Raw genomic sequence first — 7130 nt, 5'->3', positions numbered from 1 at the left:
CAACATTTTATTGATGTAATCATTGCATCCCATAATAGCCAGGCCCCCACCCTTGTCAGGTTTCATAGCCCTAATTTGCCTGTTTCCAGTTATTTCTTTTAACAGCACCCATTCCTGCTGGCTTAAATTGGAAGAAATCTTAGAGGGGACTTTACTCATCTTCCTAATTTCTCCTTCACACATCCACTCAAACAAATTGACAAGAGGGATGCAAAGGTGGGTACACTGGGCCTCTTGCACCCTTCAAAATCTCTAAGATTATTATTGTTACCACTGAAAAGGAAACAAAATTTAACTTCTAACATAGAGTTTCATTTGGACCGACGCTTCCTCAATTTTAGCCTTCCTTGCTGGTACAAAGGTCAGGCCTTTTTCAAACAAATCAGCCCATGAGGAAGTAATTTCCAGTTCATTTAAAGTGTACATTTTGAAGTCCCCTGCAGTATGTTGTATACTTTTACAAATCTCCCCATCACTGTCTACCATGTGTTGCCTCTCCTCAAACCCCTCCCCGACCTCTCCAAGAATAGGGTCTCTTCCTGTAACTGTTCCTCTCCCTGGGAGCCCATGAATTCACCTCCATTTGATTCCTCAACTTTTCCAATCTCATCAGGGGGGATACTCTAAAGGGTCAAGTTCGTTTAACTCGGTTTTACCATTGACTTCATTAATGTTCTCTACATTGTTAGCATTCGCATTGTTTAAAGAATTCACCATCTACAGGATTATTGTTATTCTGGTTAAAACTAAAAACATTACTATTATTGGGAGGAGCTGGGTAAACCACTACAATACATACACACACCCAGAAGCAATATGCCTGTCAAAGAATACAATTAATCAACTACCATGGTAACACTAAAAAAAACTCATCAAACTTGCTTTACACTAAGAAATAGTGCCGAATATAATAATGAGGCATAAATAAACAAGAAAAAAATGGCCATAACTTGAATAAAGACATAAACAAGTATAATAAAAACTGGGGACCATTGCCTTGTAATAAAATAATAAGATATAAATAATTAAACGGTAGCAGTTGTGAACTTTAATATACTAGAAATGGAAATACTATCATTAATGCCAGGCAAAAGAGTAGCATTAAGCCTCAGTTGTCAGCATAATTCTTAGTAATACAAGGTAACATCTAAATCCCCACTTAAAGGTGCCAACAAAAACCCTATCGATGGCAAAAAGGTGAATTATTTTTAAATTGAAACACACCTGGGAATGAGGAAACAAGGCATTGGTCATAGTTTTCTTACCAATATCATAAAGATGCTCACTAATCCAGTCCCTCAATCTCCTCTTTGTTTTACCAACATAAAAGACCTCGCACAAAGAGCATAAAGCCAAATAAACTAAGTGCTTGATATTACAAGTCACCTTCCCTGGACAGGGAATTGAACAACCATACTGACGGACAACAGCATATGGTCCAGTATGAATAAACCTACAAGCCTTATACCATCCACATTTTTGCATTAAACTGTGACTCCATGGAGCTTTACCCATTCCTGATTCAAAAATACCATTCAGATTTCTCCCTTTAGAATTAGTAATAATGGAAAAATCCCGAGTTCTTTTTTCATCTTCTCTTTGAATACAACATTCCAGAATTTTCTGACAACACTAACATACAAATGTGCTGTATTACTAAAAGGAATAACTAGGGAAACTGTACTATCAGTGGAACAAGGAGTGTGTCGGCCATAGCAACACGGGTATCAGAAATAGGTCTAATGTCCCTTGACCTTCTTAAGATTGCTGAAAAATGATCAGTCCTATGTTGCACAACCTTGGCTTTTACATTGTTTAGAAAATTAATAGGGCAACCTTTGTCCAAAACCAGACAAATCAAATGGTGTAATTCTTCAAAAAATACACTGTCATTGGAAATAAGTCTCAGCAGTCTTACTATTTGACCTTTACCACTGATCTTTTTTGGAAATGGGGATGGCAACTATCAAAATGTAGATAGATGTTGGTAAATGTTTCTTTTCTAAAGATAGTGGAGGTAAAGCAACGCTTGAAAGTATCTTTCCCAAGGGCTAACTCCAAAAAATTAACAGAATTAGGGTCAATAGTGTATGCAAACCTCAAAGTTTGTAGAGGTACCCCATAAATTATAAAAATGTTCCCATTGTTCCCTAGTACCTTTTCACAAAATCAACATATCATCCAGGAATCTATAGTAGCCATATACAAGGGCCAAAAAATCAGGAGTAAAAACAATGGTCTTCTCCCACATCACAAGCACAATATTGGAATATTGGCATACAGGGGAGCACACGCGGCCCCCATGGCTACACCTGAAACCTGTTGAAAGTATTCGCCTTCAAACTTAAGAAAATTGTTAGTTAACACAACCTCCAATAGGGCTATAAGGGTGCAAGCTTCCTCAACAGGTAGTGTGGAAAATGTGTATAAAAATTTCAAAAACCAATCCACACCAATATCATGGAGGATCACAGTAAAAAGGTCTATCACATTGACTGTAATAAATGTAACACTCTCCAAAAAATCCAGGGACTGCAGATTCTCCAATAAATTCCAAGAATCGTTAATGTGCTTTTCTACCTCCAAAATGGGCTTACATTTAAAGTCCACATATTTAGCCAAGGACTCTGTCTGTGAATCCTTAGCAGCGAGAGTAGGTCTTTGGGGAGGGTCGTGCGCATCTTTATGAATCTTTGGTATACCAAAGATGTATTCCAACTTAGGTTTGTCTACATTCTGAATTTCCCAGACATGAGACAATTCACCCTGCATAACCGTATCCAACAATAAAACATCTAGTCTGGGAAAAGCCATGTTGATCTCATTTAAAAACACCCTCACGTAAGTGTTCTCTTTAGCCAAAAGCTGACTCATTTTTGAGGAATAAATAGTCCTATCCATAATAACCACCCCATCACCTTTATCCAGTTTCATAATGCAGGTGCTCTTATTGAAGGCCAAACTCCGAAGAAGATCTCATTCAACCAGTGACAAATTGTCAACCGATATTTTTCTGTTTTTGTTGTCCATCAGTGTAAACTGATATTCACATAATCTTTCAAAAACAGAAACAAAAGGATTCATGGGTGGTAAATAAGTACTTTTCTTATGAAGTCCAACACCATTATCATTAGTAATAACATTTCTTTCAAATTTGCAAATATTGCAAAATACAGTTTCAGATTACAATTCCTACAAAATAGTTTCAACTGAATCAAAGCCTGCACTTTGTCCAAATTAAAAGTATGTATAAATAAAAATCGTTCTTTTGAAAATGGACTTAAAATCCTCAGTCTACTCAATACTGGATAAATTGAAAATTTTAAGAGTCTGCCTCATTACTGTCCATTAACAAATGGTAGCCACATTTGCATAGTCAATGTCTGCCTCGTCCTCTGTCCCTCCCTTGCTGATTGTAGAAGGATCCTCTGTGCTGGAGTTTCTGACTGGCTCGTGAACCATGGTTGTAACCCTGAAATCGATTGGCCAACCTCTACGACCTTCTGCCTGGTGCGGGGTTCCAAAAAAAATCTCTTTGTCACCACCATCATGAACAACATCACCAGCAGCTTAAGAGTCTTAAGAGACCACATTATCTGTAAAGGAAACCTTTCTACTTCCTCTAACAAAACTTTGAACAAAATAAGCTTTCCCATGTTCATCCTCCGTCATCTCCTTCTCTAATTTACGTATATTTTTTTTTGTTTCTTAATATCAGAAATATTAGAGTCAGTCTTAGTAAATGTTTCAAAGAATTGCTGCTTAATGACCGGAAAGGACAGGTCATTACAAATGGTTTAATTTGCCGCCCTTCGCTCTGCATCTAGAAGAATAATAATGTTGCATGCATTTTCCTTTATCAAAAGCTTAAACATGCCAATACCCACATCATTGTAAAGTCTGACAATCTCATAATACAGATTTGAGTCAATCTCCACTCCGTTTGAACATTTCCAGGTTCTCAAACCCTTCTGTACGATATTCTCACGACTGCACTGAACAAAATATGAATTCTTTAATTTTCTTTTCAAAATGTTTTAGAGAACTCTGTAGATCAGCAGCAACCAGGTCGGATTGTTCTGAGAAAACAGGAACAGATAAGCATAACCACAAGACTTGATCAACTTTCAGGACATTACATGCCAACCGAGGGTTGTTAGAGCAACCAGAAGAATTCAAACCACAGGCGGGACCTGTGGATTGGTATGAACAGTATCAGAAAATAAATCCTGCCTGGAAATCTCATCACCAGCTGCACTAGTTTGTGAGGAAGTTTACTTGGAAGTCTGCTGGATCAGCAAAGTAAGCTCTCCAGGCAATGCCACAAGGAAACACTGACAGCAGTCTGTGCTCATCTGCGACAAAACCAATAAACCAATAAAAACACACAGATACAAATGAAAATAAAATAAAAAGTCGCCAAAGAACATGAACAAAAGGCTTTTATTTCCAAGGAACATACCTGAGCTCTTTCTAATTAAACTAGAGACTTCATGTGTTCTAAATGAAGTAAAAAAGCTCAAGCTATGGAGAGAGGGGCTTCATATCTAACTACTAAAGAAGCACCTTGCATAGGGACAACCCATCAGTCACCATAATTTCAATGTCTTTCATATTGAACCTGAACATTTCAGCTATGAATAGAGACTATTTCAAAGCCATTTAAAATTTCAGTCTCTCCACTGCTAAATATCAAAACACGCATTCATAGCAACTGTAATCATCCCCCTCAGTCCAGCACATCATAAATCATTCTATTAAATAGGACAGTAATGTATTACCTATATGTGTACACTAAGAATACGGGCAGCTTTTAGGTTTTGCTATTAGTTTTTGTGAAACAGCTTTTCTAATGTTACTGTGGTTAATGATTACATTGAGTTGCTTCCATATTTAGGTGAATATGTTTATCTGTCATTTCTTTTAGTATACCATTTAAGTAGCAGCTTTAATTTAACAATGTTAATGTATTTTCCTTTTTATAGCGAGAAAGTATTAATTATCACGCAGTGTGTTTCCTTTTAGTAGGTAACTGCAGTTTATATGAATTGAACCACTTTAAATTCAGCTATGTGTTATACTGCAATCATTTTTTTTTCAAATATGAAGTATGCATTACTACTTGAGTAAGCTTTCTGTTTGCAACCCTTCAGATCATAAACTAGTATAACTGCCTTATGCTTCATTTAAGGGAAACTAAAGCTGAATAGGAGTAGTACTAGTAGAACTTTATGTCACGACTTGTAAAAATGATTCTTAATCATTTGTAAATTAGACAAGCATAAGACAGGAAAAAAATAATTGAATTACCTTACATTAGTAGACTGCTTGTTGATTTTCTGATTCCTGTTTACGTTCATGTTTTGCTGGTAAAGATATGTAAAGAAGTAAAACTAAGATTGTTTACATAAAAAGAAAAACATCTTATTTCCTTTGTACATAAAGAAAAAGGAAAGTGAAAGCTCATTATTTTCCCCTTATTTTTTTCTTTTTCTCATAGGTTCATAGGTTCATAGGTTCATACTAGGCTATCTGCCCGAGGGCATTTACAAGCCTAGCCCATCGTTTTGTGGCTTACGCCACCCCTTTAGTATGGGGAACTATACCCATTATTTTGCTGTGCCTCTGTCGAGCAGTGACACTGAGGTAATCCCTGGGGTATATCTGTGATCTCCCATCCATTGGTCAAGATTTCTCTTGAACAAGGCCAGCGAGGTGCTCTGCCTCACATGTACCGGGATTTTGTTCCACAGCATAGGGAGTCTTTGGGTGATGAATCTATCCCTCCAGCACGTCCTATTAATAGCCGTGTCGAGGTTTAAGTCTCCCGCCCTTGTGGCTCTGATGGATCTAGATTTTTTGAGGTGAAGCATATTCATCAAATCTGGGTTTGGCATGGCCTTGTATGTATCTCATTTATCTTATTTCCATTTGTCTCCATTTGTTTTTTTTAAGGGTATAATGGACCAGTCATCATCTTCTGTTTGTTCTAAAAATTTGTTAATTTGTAGGTATGACAATGCATGGTCAAGATCTTTGAAGAATTTAACCCTATTAGAAAGGAAAATCCTCAGCTTGGCTGGGAACAGTAAATATATTTGTATCTGCTTTTTCTTAAATTCTCTTATAAGGGGAAGGAATTCCTTTTAGACATCACTGTTGCTGAATAGTTCGTATCAAAATGAATAATATTTTCTTCTGCTTTAAGTGCTGACTTAGCCCAGGCAGTTTTGAGTACCAGTTCTTGATCCTGAGATGAAATAAATTTAACCACAATGGACCTCAAGGAAGTTCTGGACTTTGATACAGAATTAACCTGAGATCTGTGTGCTCTCACTGTACCAAAAGTGAGAGCTCTAGGCAAATATGAAGTTTTAGGAAGCCAGGTAGACAAGAAATTAACCATATTGTTACCTTCTGTTCATTCTGGTAGACCAAAATATGAATGTTGTTACTAGGAGACCAGTTTGCAAGGTCATCTATTTTGACAAGTAAAGAGTTGTTCTGTTTTACAGGTATTCAGTATTGTTCTCCTTCAGTGCTGGAAATCTGGTTTCTCTGTAACTGCAGAGCTTCATTAATTTGTTTCATTTGTTTGGAACAGTTTTTCTTAGTCATCTGTTCTGATGTCCAGTCTATTTTCAAAGACAGTTCTTGAATAGTAGTCTGTAATGACCGAAGCTCTTTTTTGAACAGAAAGTCTTGAGATGCCTTTGTATAACTCGTGGTGCTGCAGGTACAGTGAAGAAATTTTCTGTGTCAGATTTTGACAGGAAAATTTGAAAAGTCTTTGATGTTATCCTTTAGGACATCAATGTTTATTGTAATTCACTTAAGTTGTTTAGGATTATTTAGAAATAACATTTCCTGTCAGAAGTGCATGTAGAAGCAGAGCAGAAGAAAAGTGCTGCTGTCCTAGTCTCATCCTGGCCACTTCTAGATATTTTTGTACTGACTTTTTGTGCTTGCTTACCTTTCTAGTAACCGCTTCCCACCAACATGCACTTGCATGCAGGCTTTATACACAATCATGCACGCCCCTCTAGCAGATCCTCTCTATCAGTGGCCCTTGCCTGTTTTCCTGATTGTTATCCTCAAAAGGTAGGTCCCAGTCTTTTAGCATAAACATG

The sequence above is a fragment of the Protopterus annectens genome, chromosome 14.part0 (genome assembly GCF_019279795.1).
Source record: "Protopterus annectens isolate FY-2018-M chromosome 14.part0, PAN1.0, whole genome shotgun sequence".
Taxonomy (NCBI): Eukaryota; Metazoa; Chordata; order Ceratodontiformes; family Protopteridae; genus Protopterus; species Protopterus annectens.
Note: the sequence above shows the minus strand (reverse complement) of the source record.